Source organism: Pongo pygmaeus, chromosome 1, assembly GCF_028885625.2.
Source record: "Pongo pygmaeus isolate AG05252 chromosome 1, NHGRI_mPonPyg2-v2.0_pri, whole genome shotgun sequence".
NCBI classification, from domain to species: Eukaryota; Metazoa; Chordata; class Mammalia; order Primates; family Hominidae; genus Pongo; species Pongo pygmaeus.
In genome coordinates this window covers 214,212,385-214,233,918 of record NC_072373.2, presented here as the reverse complement: position 1 = coordinate 214,233,918, position 21,534 = coordinate 214,212,385, and the positions used below count along the sequence as shown (strand labels likewise).

Genomic DNA, 21,534 nt, shown 5'->3' with positions numbered 1-21,534 from the left:
CCACTGCACCCAGCCTGAGATTCTTAATTTTAATGAAATTATACTTTATCAATCTTTTCCTTAATGGTTACTGCTTTTTGTGTCCTGTTTAAGAAATCAATGCCTAACCTAAGAGTATGAACATATTTTTCTGTGTTAACCTTATAACAATTTTATTTTAGTTTTTGCATTTTTTTTTTTTTTCAGACAAGGCCTCACTCTATTGCCCAGGCTAGAGTGCGGTGGCAGGATCTCAGCTCACTCAACCTCCATCTCCTGGCTCAAGTGATCCTCCCACCTCAGCCTCCTGAGTAGCTGCGACTATAGGCCTGTGCCACCATGCCTGGCTAATTTTCGTATTTTTTATAGAGATGGGGATTCAACATGTTTCCCAGGTTGGTCTCAAACTCTTGGGCTCAAGTAATCTGCCTGCTTCAGCCTCCCAGAGTGCTGGAATTACAGGTGTGAGCCACCCCACCTGGCTATGATTCACTTTTTACTACATGGATGTGTCTGCTTGATCCAGCACCATTCATTGAAAAGACCATCCTTTTCCTTCTGCACCATGTGGCACTTTTTTTCATAAATCGAATGACTATATGGTCATCTGATTTATGAAATTAGTGTGGGTCTGTTTCTGTTTCTGGACCAACCTGGGTAACATAGTGAGATCCCGTCTCTACAAAAAATAAAAATAATAAATAAATGAATAAAATTGAAAAAATAAGTGCATAGAGCAGATGGAGTCATAGGTGATAATTTATAAATGATTGCCAGTTTCTTGGCTACATACAGGTGTTGGTAATTCAGATGTGTTGGGTGTTCAGGCAAAATGTATTAAGTGAATTATATGGTGTTCAGAATGATTGCTAGATGTTCATTGCGACTTGAATTAGATGTTATTTGAGCCTCACAGAGCTGCAGTTTTGACTGTTTTATTTGTCTTTTTAAAGTTTTTACAATCTTCCTGTCAAGGCAGTAACTCTTTTATACTTAATTGTTCTTAGGTTTACTTAATTAGCAGGAAAACTTTATGGACTATACCTAAATAAGTGTTAAGCCATTTAAAGGGCTCACGTGATGAGATGTAAACAATAGTATTCTACATAATAGTTTTAGGACTACATCCAATAATTTTTTTTTTCTTGAGACAGTGTCTCGCTCTGTCGCCCAGGCTGGAGTGCAGTGGTACGATCATGGCTCTCTGCAGCCTTGACCTCTCAGGCTCAAGCAGTCCTCCCACGTCAGCCTCCTTAGTAGCTGGGTCTGCAGGCATGCACCACTATGCCCGGCTAATTTTCTCCTTTTTGTAGACACGGTTTTCCTATAGTGCCCAGACTAGTTTCAAACTCCTGGGCTGAAATGATCCTCCCACCTTGGCATCCCAAAGTGTTGGGATCACAGGCATGAGGCATCACACCTGGCCATTTTAGTTTTAATATTTTTTCTATTTTTCTAATTTAAAAGATTTACTAAAATCTCTTACAGCTATTTATGAATATAGTATTCATTGTTGTTATTATGATTATTTTGTATGTGTTTAATCTGATTTTCAATATAAGCTCCTGGCAATTAGAGATTTTGTCTCTTTTATTCACCACTGTATTCTCAGTACTTGACCTTGCCTGGCATGAAACAGATATTGAATAAATATTTCTTAAATGAATGAATGAATGAACATACCAATAGCATATTCAGCAATCTCCAAGTATCACAGTTTTCACCATCTAACAAATAAAATAGCTTGGATAGAGCAGAGTCACAGTCAACCTGCCATGAAGGGAAATGTCAATGAAAAATAAACCTTTGTATGTGTAGCTGCTAAGATTTTGGGGGCTTTGTTACTGTAGCATAACCTAGCGAAAGCTCGGTGAGACAGCATGTAGAATATACGTGTACAGATAGACCAGCTAGACCAGTAGATGAGATTCCAAAGATAGTTCAATAAGCATTAACTAACAACACCCACACTCTTAATTCCCTAACAGAAATAATGGAATTCTTGTTCACTAAGCTCTGCCTCAAATATTACTTACTTTGTGAAAACTTCCCTGGCTACTCTAGTATTTAGTCAGGACTCTTTATATTTTTCCCCGCAGGCTGGAGTACAGTGGTGCCATCGTAGCTACTAACCTCTAACTGAAGGCTCAAGGAATCCTCCTGCCTCAGCCTCCCGAGTAGCTGAGACTACAGTGTGCGCCACCATGCTCAGCTTATTTTTCATTTTTTATTTTCTGAGACGGGGTCTTACTATGTTGCCCAGGCTGGTCAGGACTGTTGATTACCTATGACAGAAACCCAACCACCTCTAGTTCCCCACCACCTTTCAACCTGCTCTTCCCTGGGTCTTCCCAGTCTCCGTAAATGGCAGCTCCATCCTTCAAGTTGCCGAAGCTCCAAATCTCAATGTTAACCTTGATTTCTCTCTGTTATCTCACAGGCAATCTGAAGGCAAATCCTGTTTAGACCCAGACGAAGGTTCCTGGTGACCCAGGCTCTCACCAGCCAATTGTCCTTTGCCGTCCTCCTGAGGGTGTCTGGAGTTTCAGCGCTGTGTGCTCTTGGCCTCCACGCTGGGGATGCCACTGACTCCCACTGTCCAGAGCTTCCAGTGGATTCTCCGAGGCCCTGATGTAGAAACTTCCCCATTCGGTGCACCAAGAGCAGCCTCACATGGTGTGGGCCAACATCAAGAGCTGCCAGATCCAACAGGTAAAAATCCCGAGGCATTGCCAGCTCGGTAGGGTCAGATAGTCCTCTTTCTATTATGACTCAGATGTGAAGGGAAGATGCCAAGGTCCCTAAACATCGCAGGGCCTTGCCTGGCATGAAACAGATATTAAATAAATATTTGCTAAATGAATGAACAAATATCGTGTGCCGCCCATGACCTGCAGTGTCGTGGTCAGGTGGAAGTGATTTTACTTCAGGAGAGGACAGTGTTCTCTCCAGGACTTTTCCTTACTAGCTAGATCTGCATCCCACTCCTCGCTCTTCCCCTCTCACCCCCCATTCTCTGCCCCCATTTCTCTCTGTTTCCACCCTACTGTCCCCTTTCACCTGCTTTCTGCTCTTCAGCTTTCATGGCTCACCCCCTCCCTGTCCACCTGCATCCCCCAGGCTAAGGCCCCTACACTGTCCTGGGTGGGGAGATGTGTCTGGTTTTAGGCAGTGCCCTCTGGATGTGTCCAGGATGGGGAAACATGTCTCAGTTGCCAGTATAATGGGTTAAAATATAATGGGTTAAAAGTGGCCACTTTTGAAGGCCTTTCCCATCTCCCATTCCAGAATCCTGTAGGACTTAGAATTTATGGGCCACGGTGGAATTCTTGGTTTCCCAGGACCTTGTGGTGGACGCCTTCTTTCACTGAGCATTCATAGGGTGACTATTAGGTACCAGGCCCTGCTCTGGGCTAGAGACCCCACAATGAGTAAATCTCAGGTCACTACCCCACAGAACCCACCACTGCAGGCATTGAGAGGGGGAGAAAGGGGCATGGCCTGTGTTCTTCTCATGTGGTTGCCCACAGGTCCTGGGGGAGTAGGAGCCAGTTCAAGGAGAGAAGTCCAGTGAGAAAGGCAAATGGATGACATCAGACCCAGGGGCTGAGGCCCCCAACTGCAGCCGGGTAGCTTCTGGAGTGGACAAGGAGCAACAGGGAAGTTTGCGGCCTGGTGTTCTGGGATCCACTGTCTCATCTCATTCTTGTGGGCACCAGAACTTATCCAAAGACAAGACTCAGTGTGTGTGGTAACAGTGGGCCAGAGATAGAATGTGTTTCAGAGGAGGAGGAAGGGGTTGTACCCCATGGAAACAGTGTATGGTTTTACAGTAGCGTGTCTTTCTCTAGTAACTACTTAGCGTGTTTCTGTTAATGGAAAATATTGGTGGTGTAAGTTTCCCCACTGTTCTCATCTTCATGTAAATTTGTTCATTTCCTTCCTTCCTTCCCTACTTCCCTCCAACTCTCTCTCTCTATTCTTTCCCTCCCTCCCACCCACCCTCCGTCCCTCCCTTCCTTCCTCCTTCCCTCCCTCCCTCCCTTCTTTCCTTTCTTCCTTTCTTCTTTTCTTTTTCTTTCTCTCTCATGCTCTCTCTTTTTCTTTCCTTTTCATTCTCTCTACTTTTTTGAAGAGCTCACACTGTACTGAAACCTACATTATTTACCAAAATCTCTGGAGCTGCTTCTGTCTGGCAGGTAGAGAGCTCATCCAGTAGCCCTTAGCTCTTCCCAGCCCCCTCCTTTGATTTGTGGGTGCCACTGGGGCAGCTTCTGAGTCTCAATGGTTTCTAGTCTTCACCAAGTTCTGCCCACCCAGATGGTTTTTACCTGTCCTTACCAGAAACCTGCACTGTCTAGATTGCTGAGGCTGCTTCTCCTTAACCAATCTGCTATCTGTATTCCGGGGGCACCCCAGGGTTAGAGGTAAATGGCATAGGCCTTGAAATCTCCAACTGCTCTGACTCCAGGTTGGTGCACTTCAATGCCAAGTACTAACCACACAATAACAGGATGCCACCAAAACCTTGATATGGGGCTGCTGCATCCTAATTTTAAAAAGTTAATAGACATTATTTTTTAGAACAGTTGTAGGTTTACAGAAAACTTGAGTGGATAGTACAGAGAGTTCTCCTAGGCTCTCCTGTCCTCCAGCACACAATTTTCCCTATTAGTATGTTGTATTAGTGTGGTCCGTTCGTTACAATTGATGAACCACTGTTGATATGTCATTATCAACTAAAGTCCATAGTTTACATTAGAGTTCATTATTTGAGTTTCACAGATTATAGGTTTTGGCAATTACATAATGTCCTAAATCTCCAATTCAGCATCATGTGAAATAGTTTCACTGCTGAAAATTCCCTGTGCTTCACCATTTCGTGCATCCTCCTCTCCTCCACTCCTGACAACCACTCATCATTTTACTACTTCTATCTTTTTGACTTTCCAAGAATGTCCTAGAGTTGGAATCATACGGTATGTGGGTTTCCAGACTGGCTTCTTTCTAGCATTATGTACTTGAAGTTCCTCCATGTCTTTTCATGGCTTGATAGCTTGTTTTTTAAAATCAGTGAATCAGATTTCATTGTATGGCTACAACAGTTTTTTATTCATTCACTTGGTGAAAGACATCTTGGGCACTTCCAAGTTTTGGCAATTATGAATAAAATTGCTGTAAGTACTTATGTGCAGGATTTTGAGTGAACTTAAGTTTTCCAAAGTGACTGTACCCTTTTGATTTCCACTAGCGATGGAAAGTTCTAGTTGCTCCTCATCTTTGACAGCATTTGGTATGTTCGCCTTTTTGAATTTTAGCCATTCTAATACAGTGATATCTCCTTGTTGTTTTAATGTGCAATTCCCTAATGACAAATGATTTTGAGCATCTTTTTCATATGCTTATTTTTCATCTGTATATCTTATTAATGAGGTGTTCAGATCTTTCACCTGTCTTTTTTTTTTTTTTTTTTTTGCTTTGCATTGTTTAGTTCTCAGAATTCTTCATATATTTTGGACAGCAGTTTTTCCATCAGATTATTTTATAAATATTTTCTGCCGGTCTGTGACTTGCTTTTTCCATTCTCTTAACAGTGTCCTTCACAGAGCAGAAGTTTTTAATTTTAATGAGGCTCAACTTAATTTTTTTTCATTAGTAGATTGTGCTTTTGGTTTTGTATTTAAGAAGCCATCATCCAACCCAGGATCCCCGAGATTTTCTCCTATGTTATCTCCTAGGATTCTTATGGTTTTGCACCTTACATTTACATGTAAGATTTATTTTATAAAGGGTATAACATGCATACCTGGATTTATTTATTTATTTATTTTTGCATGTGGTTGTCCAGCTGTTCTAGCACCACTAGTTGGAAAGGCTGTCTTTGCTGTTTTAAATTGTCTCTAAACCTTCATGGAAGATAAGTGGACTGTATGTAGGCCTGTTTCTGGGCTCTGTATTCTTTTCCGTGGATCTATTTGTGTGTGTTTTCTCTTTTCACCAACTTCACACTATTTGGGTTACTGTAGCTTAGTGTAAGTCCTCAAGTTGGTAGTGCCAAATGTCAGGGGGTTTTTCTGAACTTCATTATGAGAACCTGGTTGAGATCATTGTAGTAAAACTTGGAAATGTGTGAGATTCCCCTTAGTCTGGTTTTCAAGGAGTTTTTAATGCTCTGGCCAGGCCACCCACAGCTTCTAGTAATCTGTCAATACCATTTAAGTGCTCCTCCCACTTGCTGTCCCCAGTAGCTTCTCTTCCCTGTGAGCTCTGACTCCTTGTGTGTTAGCCTGTTTTTCTCATTTTTAGGGTGGCTGTTTTCCCTGTGACCTCAATTCTCTGGTCCACCCTAGAAGCGTTGGCTTTCAGTTTGTTCAGCTTTTTTCTAGCTGTGAGGACAAGTGATGACTGCCTAGCTCTTTCCATGTTGGAATGGATATCCAAAAGTTCATTTAAAGGATTACTTGTTATAAAAGTCACCCATTGTCCATGTACAACTCAGTGATTTAAGGTGATATATAGAATTGTGCAGCCATCAGCAGATGGCTTCAGCAGATGCATCAGCAGATCAGTACTTTAGCACATTTTGTCGCTTCCCCAAATTCCCTTGAGCCTCTTTGTAGTCATTTCCTAATTCCCTGGTCCCCATGACTGGGTGTGAATAGAATAAATATTTGGAAAGTAGACTTCATTATATTTACATTTTCATGTGTTTGGGACTTTATATAGTGGACCATTGTGTTCGTTTTGTGACAGGTAGAGAAGAGATTGCATTCTAGGGATGGTTTTTTGGGGAACATAATAGTAGTCCTGTTTATGGCTCTCCTTGAATTGGTTCTTCTGTTCTGGTGACTGGTATTTGCTACCAAACCTTGTCTGGTGAGCACAAGAAAAGGAATTTTTAAAAATCTGCTATGAAAATCGAGATGATACATTTTCACATAATAGTATGTGGAGTTAAGTAATGAAGCATCTTTATTGTTTATTTATTTATTTTTTGAGATGGAGTTTTTGCTCTGTTCCTCGGGCTGGAATGCAATGGCGTGATCTCAGCTCACTGCAACCTCCACCTCCTGAGTTCAAGTGATTCTCCTGCCTCAGCCTCCTGAGTAGCTGGGATTACAGGCACCTGCCACCACGCCTGGCTAATTTTTGTATTTTTAGTAGAGACATGGTTTCTCCATGTTGGCCAGGTTGGTCTCTAACTCTTGACCTCAAGTGATCCACCTGCCTTGGCCTCCCAAAGTGCTAGGATTACAGACATGAGCCACGGCCCAACCTGAACCATTTTTATTCTTTCAGAAATGTGATTGATAACAGTAAAGCCACACTCCTCACATGCCTGAAATACCCCTCATTGTCTTCTTCAGGTGGCAAGTGCTCTGGAACAGCCACATAAATGTGAGGGCAATATTTTTACTGTAGTTCTTTCATTGATTGATTGATTGATTGATTTTTTTCTCTTAGAGAGGTTAGCATCCATGTATCTGAAATTGTAATTCAAGGAAAGAGACAGGCATCTGTACTAGTTTTCTGTTGCTGCCAATTATCACAGTACCACAAACCAGTGGTTTGAAACCACAGAAATCTGGAATGAAGTGGCTGGGTTCTCTGATCAGAGTCATATGAGGCTAAAATCCAGGAATGGGCTGGCTGTGTTTTTTTCTAGAGCTCAAGTTATTTTTTCAAGTTCACTACAGATATTGAAAGAGTTCCTATTCTTGTTTGTGGGGGACTGAGGGCCCTTTGTCTTTGCTGACTATCAGCCGGGAGACACTCTGACTCCAGAGGCAACGTGCTTTCCTCCTTACCTGTCTTTTCCATCATCAACCAATAACAACTCATGGAGTCCTTCTCAAGCTCCTACCTTCTATGACTTCATCTTCTCCAACCAGCCACAGAAAGTTCTGTCATGTATGGAGTGATGTGATTAGATCCAGTTCATGCAGGTAACCTCACCAGGTCAAAGTCATGTAACTGGCACGTAACAACATAATCACAGGAATGGTGTCTCATCACCTTAACAGGCTTTAGAGACAAGGGTGTGACATATTTGGGGACCATTTCAGAAATTCCACCTACCACAGTAGGACACTCACATTCCCCCAACTCCCTCTCCCCTAAGGTTTCCAAATTTCAAGTCATTAAAGCATTAGTTCAACATGAAAAATGTCATGTAGATCACATCAGATCAAAAGTTTAAAATTCCATCTAAAACATCCACACCAGATGTGGATGAGGCTGAGGCTTGTGAGGGTGTCCACAAAGTGCAGGTCTTTGACATAATTCCCTTACCTCCATTGACCTGTGAAACTGAACAAACAGCTTATCTGCCCCTAGTGTGAAATGACGGGACAGACATAGAATAACAGCTACAGTGATTCTAGTTCAAAATGAGGAAACATGGAAGGGATAAAGAAGTCACTGACCCAAAATAGTTTGGAAATGGAGCTGGGCAAAATCCAGCAGAAGTTTCTTAATTAGGATCAACAGCCTGGGACCAGCCCGCTGTCCTGTGGGTCTTTGCCTCTGGGCTGTCTGCTGTGCATTTCTTGAAACTATTATTATTTATCTTTTTTCTCACACTCTTTTGCATATGGTTTCTATTGCACTCAAAATGTTTTTGAGATTCATCCATGTTGTTTTGTGTGTCAACAGTTCGTTCCTTTAGCCATTCCATGGAATGAATGTATCACAGTTTATTGATCCATCCTTGTATTGACAGATACTTGAATGTTTCCAGTTTTTCATATTAAGAATAAAACTGCTATGAACATTCTTGTATAAATCATTTTCTGGACATATGTTTTAGTTTCTCTTGGATAAATGCTTAGGAATTACTGAGTCATAGAATAGGTAGTTGTTTGATTCTGTAAGAATATGCCAGATATTTTTTCCCAAAGTGTTTATACTATTGTACATTCCAAACGTACAAAGGTGAGAAAGCTTTTGCTCCTTCCAAAGAGGCCTCTCTATATACATGTAATTTTTTCTAACTGGGGATAGGCTGATGACTTCAGGGACGTGAGCATGGGATACAGGACACCTGTCATCACCACCACCGTGAAGTTGGGATTCAGGAAGGAGGTTAATCCTATAAGGAATCCTGTGACCAGCTCTCCCTCTCCCTCTCCCTCTCCCTCTCCCTCTCCCTCTCCCTCTCCCTCTCCCTCTCCCTCTCCCTCTCCCCTCTTTTTTCGGTCTCCCTCTCCTTCTTTTTTCAGTCTCCCTCTGTTGCCGAAGCTGGACTGTACTGCCGGGATCTCGGCTTGCTGCAACCTCCCTGCCTCGGGCTCCTGTGACTCTCCTGCCTTGGCCTGCCGAGTGCCTGGGATTGCAGGCGCGTGCCGCCACGCCTGAATGGTTTTTGTATTTTTGGTGGAGACGAGGTTTCGCCGTGTTGACCGGGCCGGTCTCCAGCTCCTGGCCTCGAGTGATCTGCCTGCCTCGGCCTCCCGAGGTGCTGGGATTGCAGACGGAGTCTCGCTAACTCAATGCTCAATGGTGCTCAGGCTGGAGTGCAGTGGTGTGATCTCGGCTCTCTGCAACCTCCACCTACCAGCCTCCTGCCTTGGCCTCTTAAAGTGCTAAGATTACAGCCTCTGCCCCACCGCCACCCCGTCTAGGAAGTGAGGAGCGTCTCTGCCTGGCCGCCCATCGTCTGGGATGTGAGGAGCCCCTCTGCCCGGCCGCCCTATCTGGGAAGTGAGGAGCGCCTCTGCCTGGCCGCCCATCATCTGGGATGTGAGGAGCGCCTCTGCCCGGCTGCCACCCCGTCTGGGAGGAAGTGAGGAGCGCCTCTGCCTGGCTGCCCCGTCTGGGAGATGAGGAGCACCTCTGCCCGGCCGCCCCGTCTGGGAGGAAGTGAGGAGCGCCTCTGCCCTGTTGCCCTATCTGGGAAGTGAGGAGCGCCTCTACCTGGCCGCCACCCCGTCTGGGAAGTGAGGAGCGCCTCTGCCCGGCTGCCACCCCATATGGGCAGTGAGGAGCGCCTCTGCCCAGCCGCCCCTTCTGGGAGGTGAGGAGCGCCTCTGCCCAGCCGCCCCGTCTGGGAGGTGAGGAGTGCCTCTGCCCGGCCGCCCCGTCTGGGAGGTGAGGAGCGCCTCTGCCTGGCCGCCACCCCGTCTGGGAGGAAGTGAGGAGCACCTCTGCCCAGCTGCCCCATCTGGGAAGTGAGGAGCGCCTCTGCCCGGCTGCCGCCCCCTATGGGAAGTGAGGAGCACCTCTGCCCGGCCGCCCACTCTGGGAAGTGAGGAGCGCCTCTGCCCGGCCGCCCACTCTGGGAAGTGAGGAGCGCCTCTGCCCGGCCGCCCACTCTGGGAGGTGAGGAGTGCCTCTGCCTGGCCGCCACCCCGTCTGGGAGGAAGTGAGGAGCACCTCTGCCCGGCCGCCCCGTCTGGGAGGTGAGGAGCGCCTCTGCCTGGCCGCCACCCCGTCTGGGAGGAAGTGAGGAGCACCTCTGCCCGGCCGCCCCGTCTGGGAGGTGAGGAGCGCCTCTGCCTGGCCGCCACCCCGTCTGGGAGGAAGTGAGGAGCACCTCTGCCCGGCCGCCCACTCTGGGAGGTGAGGAGCGCCTCTGCCTGGCCACTCCGTCTGGGAAGGGAGGAGCGCCTCTGCCCGGCCACCCCGTCTGGGAGGTGAGGAGCGCCTCTGCCCGGCTGCCACCCCGTCTGGGAGGAAGTGAGGAGCACCTCTGCCCGGCTGCCCCATCTGGGAAGTGAGGAGCGCCTCTGCCCGGCCGCCACCCCATATGGGAAGTGAGGAGCGCCTCTGCCTGACCACTCCGTCTGGGAGGTGAGGAGCGCCTCTGCCCGGCCGCCCCGTCTGGGAGGTGAGGAGTGCCTCTGCCCGGCCGTCACCCCGTCTGGGAGGAAGTGAGGAGCACCTCTGCCCGGCTGCCCCGTCTGGGAGATGAGGAGCACCTCTGCCCGGCCGCCCCGTCTGGGAGATGAGGAGCACCTCTGCCCGGCCGCCCCGTCTGGGAGGTGAGGAGTGCCTCTGCCCGGCTGCCACCCCGTCTGGGAGGAAGTGAGGAGCACCTCTGCCCGGCCGCCCCCTCTGGGAAGTGAGGAGCGCCTCTGCCTGGCCGCCACCCCTTCTGGGAGGAAGTGAGGAGCGCCTCTGCCTGGCTGCCCCATCTGGGAAGGGAGGAGCACCTCTGCCCGGCCGCCACACCGTCTGGGAAGTGAGGAGCGCCTCTGCCTGGCTGCCCCATCTGGGAACGGAGGAGCACCTCTGCCCGGCCGCCACACCGTCTGGGAAGTGAGGAGCGCCTCTGCCTGGCTGCCCCATCTGGGAAGGGAGGAGCACCTCTGCCCAGCCGCCACACCGTCTGGGAAGTGAGGAGCGCCTCTGCCTGGTCGCCCCGTCTAGGAGGTGAGGAGCTCCTCTGCCCGGCCGCCCAGTCTGGGAAGTGAGGAGCGCCTCTGCCCGGCCGCCCTGTCTGGGAGGTGAGGAGCGCCTCTGCCTGGCCGCCACCCCATCTGGGAGGAAGTGAGGAGCGTCTCTGCCCGGCCGCCCCGTCTGGGAAGTGAGGAGCGCCTCTGCCCGGCCGCCCCCTCTGGGAAGTGAGGAGCGCCTCTGCTCGGCCGCCCCAGTGAGGAGCGCCTCTGATCGGCCGCCCCGTCGGGGAAGTGAGGAGCGCCTCTGCCCGGCCGCCCCGTCTGGGAGGTGAGGAGCGCCTCTGCCCGGCTGCCACCCGGTCTGGGAGGAACTGAGGAGCGCCTCTGCCCGGTCGGCCCCGTCTGGGAAGCGAGGAGCGCCTCTGCCCGGGCGGCCCCGTCGGGGAAGTGAGGAGCGCCTCTGCCCGGCCGCCCCTTCTGGGAGGAGAGGAGCGCCTCTGCCCGGGCGGCCCCGTCTGGGAAGCGAGGGGCGCCTCTGCCCAGCCGCCCTGTCTGGGAGGTGAGGAGCGCCTCTGCCCGGCTGCCCTGTCTGGGAGGTGTACCCAACAGCTCCGAAGAGACAGCGACCATCGGGAGCGGGCCATGAGGACGATGGCGGTTTTGTTGAAGAGAAGGGGAGGAAGTGTGGGGAAAGGAAGGAGAGATCAGATTGTTGCTGTGTCTGTGTAGAAAGGGGTGGGCATAGGAGACTCCATTTTGTTCTGACTAGGAGAAATTCTTCTGCCTTGGGATGCTGTTGATCTATGGCCTTTCCCCCAGCCCCCTGCTCTCTGAAACATGTGCTGTGTCAACTCAGGGTTAAATGGATTAAGGGTGGTGCAAGATGTGCTTTGTTAAACAGATGCTTGAAGGCAGCATGCTCTTTAAGAGTCATCACCACTCCCTAATCTCAAGTACTCAGGGGCACAAACACTGCAGAAGGCCGCAGGGTCCTCTGCCTAGGAAAACCAGAGACCTTTGTTCATGTGTTTATCTCCTGACCTTCTCTCCACTATTATCCTATGACCCTGCCATATCCCCCTCTCCGAGAAACACCCAAGAATGATCAATAAATACTTCAGAAATAAAAAAAAAAAAAAAAAAAAAAAAAAAAAAGAGAACATAAAAAGAAACCACAATATAGGAGATATCATATTTATTTCCAACAAAGTGTTTTTTTAGATGGTGTGTATATATATATAGTGTGTATTTATATATATAGTGTGTGTATATATATAGTGTGTAGATATAGTGTGTGTGTATATATATATAGTGTGTGTATATATATATATATATGTAAGTCTGATAAGATAAACAGCACAATGAAACAATTTCTCAAAAGACTTGAATAGATACTTCAGAAGAGAAGATACATGAATGGTCTATTAGCCTAGGAAAAGAAGCTCTACTGTTTAGTCATCAGGGAGATCAATCAATACAACAATGAGATACCAGTACATATCCAAGAGAATGACTAAAATTTAAAAGGCTGAAAATAGCACATGTTGGTGAGGATATAAAGCACTTGGAAGTCTTATACTTGTAGGAATGAAAAATGGTAGGACTCGTTTGAAAATCTAACAGTTTCTTAAAGGTTAAACATACACAAATCAGATGGACAGTAATTCCATTCCTAGGAATTTACACACTATGTCTGCACATGATCTGTATGTGTATTTCCAGACCAGACTGAGGGGTGGGCTGCTATTTCTTGTGGCCCAGTAATGAGATGCAGATGAACTGGGGAGGAAGAGAGTTTTGACTTCTGCAACTGGTTTCAGGGAAAAGGCCTGGAAATTATCAGCAGACCAACTCAAAATTACAAAGTTTTCCTGAGCTTATGTACCTTCTAAACTATATGTGTATGTGGAAGTGTGCATTCATCTAAATACGTAAGTGATTAACTTCTAATCTATAAGTAAGGTCTGAGTCCTGAAGACCTTCCTCTGAAGCCTCAGTAAATTCACTTAATCTAAATGGGTCTAGGTGCTGGGCACCCTTGTCTCCTGCTAAATCACAGAGGTTTGGGGAGTTCCTTCAGACCTCCAATAAACTTGTTTGTGGAGGCCTGGGGAGTTTCTTCAGACCCCCAATAAAACTTGTTTAATACTAAATGACTCCTGTTAAGAATGCCTTCGTTATTTTGTCATGCTTTAAGGCCCAGGAAAAGCCTAGGCAAAACTCGGTGGGCTTTCGTTACATTCCAGCCTTTGTAATAAGGGGACTGGGCTTTTTTTTTTTTTCCTCTTAATATTTAACTGAACCACTCAGTCGGTACTGAAACAGTTGTTAGGGAGGCCTGTGTTAGTGAGACCTGGCCTGCCACATATGGATGCTTATGATAGTTTCTTCATAATAGCCCAAACGTGGAATGATAGAAACGTCCAATAACAAGTGAAAGTATAAACAAACGTGGTATAGCCGCACAAAGGAATACTACTCAGCAATTACAGGGCATTAACCGTTGATGCAAATACTCATATGGATGGATTTTAAAATTATGTTGATGCATGAAAGAAGGCAGACACAAAAGAATACGGGTATAATTTCATTTATAGAAAATGGTTGAAAATGGAAACGGATCTGAAGTGACAGCAGCTCCTTGAGGCCGAGGGCTGAAAGACTGATGAACTGCAAAGGGGTACAAGAAACTTTGGGGCATAGGGAAATTCCTCTATCCTGGTTGTGGCAGTAGTTCCATTAGTGTATACATTTGTAAACATGCATTGAATTACACATTTTAAAGTGGTGCACTCTGTTGTACCTAAATAATGCCTTTATAACGTTGATTTCGTCATGTTAATTTCTCCATACTAGCAAATAGCAGCTAGAAAATGAAATTCAATAAAACATAATAGAAATTAGTATTCGGAATCATTACATGCTTAAGAATACATGCAGTGAAGCAGGTACAAGGCCCCTAAAAGCAATTGATGAGAAAAATTAAAGAAGACTAAATAGAGAAATATATATCATGTTCATTGATTGGAAGATTCAATTTTGTTAGCATATTACATTAATACAATTCTGATTAATATTTCTAGTAGGAGATTTTAGAGAAATGTAAAAGCTAATTTCAAAATGTATTGGAAAATCCAAGAACCTAGAATAGGCAAGTCGGTCTTGAAGAAGCCTTACTCTGCTAGACTTCAAACCTGATTTTAAAGCTACAGTAATTTACAAACGGTAGTACTGGTGTAAGTATTCATAAATATATCAAAGTAAAAGAATACAGATTCAAACAATATGACCAGATATGTACAGTTATTTAGTTGTTTTAGTAGAATCTTTTTTATTCATAAAAAATCCCTCAAAAAAATTTTCCAAGCACACACAGGAGGGCCATGGGTAGGAGAAGGTGTCTGTCCATCTATCCCTGGCCCCCAGCCCATGTGGTTTTGGCAGCAATAGGGGTGTGGGGTAATGGCCCCCAAAATTAAAATGGCATATGTGTGTATGAGAAGTAAAGGAGGGCAAAGCTGTGGGGAACGGTTGAGGGGAAGGAACAAAGGAGGTCAGTACTGGGAACGCTGAAAGTGGGAGGCCATTTCATAACATTTCTTTTTGATGAAACTGCCATGGACAGCTTCTTTGCCCATCAGCAGGCCTAGCGTCTTGGCAGTCATGGTGACAGTGACATTGAAGGTGGGGGCTCCACCGATGCTCTTTGTTTGAAGATCCACGGTCAACTCCCCATCCTGCAGCAGTGAGTCCGGGACCACAGTACATTTCCGGCTCCGCAGTGTCAGTCCATTCACGAAAAAGCTTGACCAGTCTTTGCCAACCAGGACACCAACCTTAGCTTCGTGATGTTCACGAAGGTTTTCCCTGGGACGGCAGCCCAGATGGAGGTTGAGTCCTTGTTGCCCACGATGGCCTCAAACCTAACAGTTCCCATTTACCACGAGGCTGTAGATAGAGGTGTCCACCTGGCCATTGCGCGGCTGCGGGGGCTCCTTCTGGTCACTGCTGCTGGGGCCACCTGGGCTGGGGCACAGGGGAGGCGCTGCCCTCCTCACCACAGCTCTGCTAGCTGTGCAGCGGCCCTCACACCACCATATATATATATATATTTATTACGCTTTAAGTTCTAGGGTACATGTGCACAACGTGCAGGTTTGTTACATAGGTGTACATGTGCCATGTTGCTTTGCTGCACCCATTAACTCGTCATTTACATTCGGTATTTCTCCTAATGCTATCCCTCACCCAGCCCCCCACCCCATGACAGGCCGTGGTGTGTGATGTTCCCTGCCCTGTGTCCAAGTGTTCTCATTGTTCAATTCCCATCCAGGAGTGGGAGCATGCTCACGCCGCCACTTCTAAATGTTTTAAAAACAAAGACACCAATGCCCTTCATTGGGGAAATGAAAGACTTTTAAGTAAAACGATTTTGAGTGAAATAATATTTGTTGTTTTAAAAAGTTAATGTTAACCACTCTCCATCATACATTGAAATTAACTTAAGATGTGAAAGTTAAAATTAGAAACCGTGTAAAGGAAAAATAGGAAATAATTTCATGAACTTGACATAGGAAAATGTTTCTTAGACTAGATAATGTAACACCGCAATAAGAAATCAAGCGAATTGCACTTCATTTTAAAAAACCTTCTGCTTATTATGTTGTTGTTTAACGACTTACAAGCAATCTTAGACCAAACAATTATTTGCTATATAATATAGCAAAAAATTTGTGTATATAAGTGGATGCATTCAAAATATATAAAAATATATAAAGAACTCCTATAGATTACAAAGAAAATGACAAAGACACCTGTATATCAATGAACATAAAATTTTGAGAAGATATTTTCCATAAGAAGATATCTCACTGAACATTAGGCATGAGAAAACCAAAATAGGATATCACTACCCACCTAGTAGAATGGCTATAATTTAAAAGACTGAAAATATTAAGTGTGCGGGAATGTAGAGCAACTGGAAATGGCCTACATCTTTCATAGAAATGTAAAATAATACAATAACTTTGCAAAACTCTGTGTCCATTTTCTTCCCATTCACCAATCAACTCCATCCCTAGCTATAGATACCCAGGAAAATAAGTATGTACCTTCACAGAAATAATTGTATGAGAATATTCATAGTTACTTATGCACAGTAGCCAACAAGTAAACCTCTCTCCCATCAGAAAAATGGATATCAAATTGTGTGATAATCATACAGTCAATAGGATATTACTTGGCCAAAACAAAATGAAAAAGGGAAAAACACAATCAAACAAATTAGTGGCATATAGAAGCACCTGAGTAGGAGAAGTCAAAACAAGAGAAAGTACTAAATGATTCCTTTTTAAAATTTTTTTGAGATGGAGTCTCACTCTGTCCACCAGGCTGGAGTGCAGTGGCACGATCTCGGCTCTGCCTCCTGGGTTCAAAACATTTTCCCTGCCTCAGCCTCCCAAGTAGCTGGGATCACAGGCACCTGCCACCACGCCTGGCTAATTTTTTGTATTTTCTGTAGAGGCAGGGTTTTACCATGTTGGCCAGGCTGGTCTTGAACTCCTGACCTCAGGTGATCTGCCCGACTCAGCCTTGCAAAGTCTTGGGATTACAGGCATGAGCCGCCAGCCCCAGCCAAAATGATTCCATTTTTATGAAGCACATGATCAAGCAAAATGAATCTATGGTGGCTGCTAAGTTTTAAATATTGGTCCCCTCCAAATCACATGTTTAAATGTGGTCCCCAGTGTTGGAGGTGGGGGTAATTGGGAGGTGTTTGGGTCATGGGAGTGGATACCTCATGAATAGATTAATCCCCACCCTGGGAGAAGGTAGTGAGTGAATTCTCACTCTCTTAGTTCCTGTAGGAGCTGGTTATTAAAAAGTGCCTCTCACCTTTCCTTGCTCTCTTTTGCTTCCTCTCTCGCCGTATGATCTCTGCACACTGTGGTTCCTTTTCACCTTCTGCTGCAAGTGGAAGCAGCCTCAGGCCCTCATTAGGAGCAGTTGCGGTTGCCATGCTTCTTGTGCAGCCTGCAGAACTATGAGCAAAATGCACCTGTTTCCTTTATAAATTACCCAGCCTCTGGTATTCCTTTCCAGCAATACAAAGGGGCTAATGCAGTGACAACATTCAGAATATGTTCTTCATCTGGGGGATGAGTATTGACTGGCAAGAATCACATCAGAACTTTGTGGCATGGGGGAAAATGTTCTCTGTCTTCAACTGGGTGTTATTATACAATGTATAATTACAGTAAATTTTATTAAGCTGTACCTTTAGGTTTTTTGCAGTATACTCTATGCAAATTTTACCTCAGTGAAGAACTGTTAGCATACAACAGAGAGATAACAAACACTCAAAAATTGAAAATTGACAGAAAGTAGGTAACAAATATTTAGCCTAGAAATAAGAGGGATCCATTGAGAAGAAACCAAAAGCAATGGAATAGAACAAAGACAAAAAAGTATAATAAAAAGAGTATTAAATTTCAAAGTTTGATTAAAGTGGCACACTGTTTCCTTGGGAAAATCAAGTGAGAGACTAATTCCAGCAAAAGTATGCGAATCAGTTTGATCTAATGGTACAAGGTTAGCTTGGAAGGCCAAAGGAACTGGTCTCTAATTCTTATTCCTCTCCTCACTAGTTTTGTGACCTAGGGAAATTTAGCAATCTTTCTGAGTTTGTTTTCTCATCAGGAACAGGATAATACCTAAGTAACAGGATAGTTGATAGATTTAAATATGATTGCATGGCAGTGGACATGAGCCATAATTAGTTGTTAAGAATATATTGACACTGAACTCTCCTTTAGCCATCTTAAAATTGTAGATAAACAACAATTGACAAAGAATAGGCAAAATGTTCTAACATACATATTCTTCCTTTGTTTCTAGAAAGAAGTCACACATACAGTAAAAATAATTAAAGAGGACCTAATTCATATTGAACAATCTTCCCCAAACCCTGAAACAGGTCTTCTTTCTAACACCAGAGATATCTTGAGTGAGTCTAACCGCTGCAGTCCCCTCTGTCTGGAATAGACGGAGGAAGTTTGCTCCAGCCTTAGAACAGCATGGGCTGGCAAGCGTTCTCAGAGAGGTCTCGACTTCAACTCTAAAGGGCCTGAGGAATATGTGCAACTGGGTCGGGTTAAGGCCAAGCTGAATCACATGACCGGGGCTCACACCAGTGCCAAAGTCAGTTGAAGGATATCAGTCCCCAGATCTCTGTTACAGGCCATGGATGCTCCATGGAGGGGTGGTGAGCATATGAATAACAATCAGGAGGAACGTCAGTAATGGACAGGAGGCATAAATAAACAATGTCCACCCTCCTCTAAAACCCAGGAAAGTTCTCATTCAAAAGATGATGTCTTGAAGGAAACATAGGTACAAATCTTTGTGACTTTGGATTAGACATTTTTTCAGTAGGCACAAACAACTGAAAAATAGATAAATGGACTTAATTAAAATAAAAAACATATGCTTCAAAGGACACTGTCTCAAGGAAGTGAAAAGATAAGCCACATAATGGGAGAACTATTTCCAAGTTATATATTTGACACAGGTCTAGTACCTAGAGTATATAAGGAATTCATATAACTGAGCAATAAACGACAACCACATTTAACAATGGGAAAAAAGCTGTGAGTAGAGGTTTTTCTAAAGGAAACACACAAATGGCCAAGAAGCACATGCAAAGATGTTCAATGTTTTTCGTCATTAGGAAAATGTAAATTTAAACCAAAATGAGATACCACTTCACACCCAGCAGTATGACTTAAGAAAAAAATAAAGACAACACATGTTTCAAAAGTGATGGAGAATATGGAATTCTCATATATTACTATTGGGAATCTAAAATGATGTAGTTACTGAAGTTAGTAAACAGTGTGTGAGTTCCTCAAAAAGTTAAACATAAAAAAAGTTAAACATAAAGTGACATATGATGCAGCAATTGCACTCCTAGGTTTATAATCAAGAAAATGAAAAACAGGTGTTCACTCAAAAACTTGTACAAAGCTGTTCACAGCAGCATTATTCATAATAGTTAAAAAGTGGAAACATCTTAAACCACCATCAGTTGATGAATAAACAAAATGTGGTATAACCATATAGTGGAATATTATTTGGCCATAAAAAGTTGAAGTACTGATGCAGGCTAGAAAGGATGAAACTTGAGAACAGTATTCCAAGAAGCAGATAGAAAATACCACACTTTGTTATTCCATATAGAGGAAGTTCCCAGAACAAGTACATCAATATATAGAGAAAGTAGATTAGTGGTTGTCAGAGAGCGCAAGAAGGGGGGAATTGGAGAGTGACTGCCCATAGGTACAGGCATGCTTTTTGGCATTATGAAAATATTCTGGAATGAGGTAGTGGTGATGGTTGTGAAAGTTTTGGAATATGGTAAAAGACACTGAAATATATGCTTAAAAATGGTGAATTTTGTGATATATAAATTCTACTGCATAAATAATAATAATAACAAAAGTAATAAAGCAAGGTGTCTTTCCACATCTCCATGTCCTGTATTTTCATTAAAAAAAAAACATGAAAAGAAAAGCATTTCAGGGCTAGGTTCAGTGGCTAACTCCTGTAATCCCAGCAGTTTTGGAGGCCTAGGTGGGAGGATCGCTTGAGGCCAGAAGTTCAAAACCAGCCTGAGCAACATAGCAAGACCTTGTCTCTATGAAAAATAAAAAATTAGTCAGAAATGGTGATGTGTGCCTAGAGTTCCAACTACTTGGAAAGCTGAGGTAGGAGAATCGCTTGAGCCCAGAAGTTCAAGGTTGCCGTGATCTATAATCACCAGTGCACTCCAGCCTGCGTGACAGAATAAGACCCTGTCTCAAAAAAAAAAAAAAAAAAAAAAAAAGCATCTCACTTTAATAGTAAGTGACCAAAATATGATGCTGGCTGCATGTTGTGAGGAAATGTGTCAGATGAAAGAAGTGAAATTCCAGAAGTTTTCCTTTATTCAGAAATGAGGTATAGGGGAGAGAAGAACTGGTCCACCTTAGATCTGGCTCCAGGACTTACAGCAAGGGGAACTTGGGCAAGTTACAGACTCTGTGTGCCTCAGTTTCTTCATCAGCAAAACAGGAAGAATCATCCCATAAACTGTAAGGTCAATGCTATCAGTGGGTCCCCAAATTGACTGCACATCTGAGTCATGTTAACAAACACATTCCAGGCCCCACCTGAGCCCTCTGAATCAGAATCCCTGCAAGGAGGACAATGAACTTGTATTTGCACTGACTTTCCCAGCTGTTTCTTACTTTGATCAATTGGGGGTGGGACCCATTGAGCTGCATGACATCATTCCAAAGCCAAAACACAACAGCAGAACAAGAATATTTTCAATGCAGTCTCTAAAGCAGAGGAGAAACTGTTGAGGGAACCTAGAAGTAAAGGAGATCTGGCTTGCTGGGCTCCATTTAAACTCTGAGTATAGCAGAGACACGAGCCCTTCAGGACACATGCCTGATGCAGTGATGCTCCAACTTCGGCAGAGTGGAAGCCCTAATTTCAAATTCAAGCATGCTTTGAGTAGAAATTAAATTTACCTCTTTTTGCACAGCAAGATGGCCAATCTTTCCTAAGCTGCTCGCCTTACAAGAAAAAGAATCGTACTGCTAAGAATTCAAACTTCAGCAGTCATGGGTAAGTAAGGAAGTCTTATAAATCTATTTTAGGCACCTAAGAAGAAACTAGAAATTTAGCAAGTTCTTTCACTTTCAGGACAGTTGTGTTCACTAGATCAGAGGCACTGAGACATGAAGAACAGACCCCTAAAAAGGGAAAGTGTTCCTTTCAGTTTTAGGACATCACTGGAATATTAGGGAAGTGGAAACACAGCTGCCCACTCTACAGTATGGGTTGCCTTTGTGTCTGGAATGTTCCTAACGTCCTGATCCCTGTGCCCTTTTCAGGGAGTCTTGGGAGGAGCCCGAGTCACTGATGGAATTGGACAGTGCATGGAGATGGTTCAGCAGGATGAGGGTAAGTGCAGGGGCAAGTCCAGGTCATACTGAGAGACAACGAATGGCTCTGACAGGGACAGACAAAGATAAAATCAAAAGTTTGTGCTTCATCTTCAAAAACTCAAACTAATAACAAACTTGGCCTTATAAGCAATAATGAGTATTTTTCTATTTACATGAGAATTTAATCTCAAAACAGGAATCAGAAAAATATTAAGTCCAGG

General features: G+C 44.6%; 1 protein-coding gene and 1 pseudogene across 9 annotated transcripts in view; one reads left to right on the top strand and one right to left on the bottom strand.

Annotated features, from left to right (window-relative positions):
• LOC129006519 (neuroblastoma breakpoint family member 1) overlaps positions 1 to 21,534 on the top strand; it is a 72,252-nt gene that overhangs the window by 2,392 nt on the left and 48,326 nt on the right. For 5 of the 9 annotated variants that reach the window (XM_063659075.1, XM_063659074.1, XM_063659070.1 and 2 more), the window contains 3 exons: positions 2,420 to 2,691; positions 20,908 to 20,990; positions 21,260 to 21,329. The gene's annotated coding sequence lies outside the window, so the exon portion shown is untranslated. The remainder of the gene's footprint in view (positions 1 to 2,419; positions 2,692 to 20,907; positions 20,991 to 21,259; positions 21,330 to 21,534) is intronic. The other 4 variants (XM_063659081.1, XM_063659073.1, XM_063659066.1 and 1 more) reach the window with 2 other exon arrangements.
• On the bottom strand, positions 14,873 to 20,302 carry LOC129006527 (profilin-1-like; annotated as a pseudogene).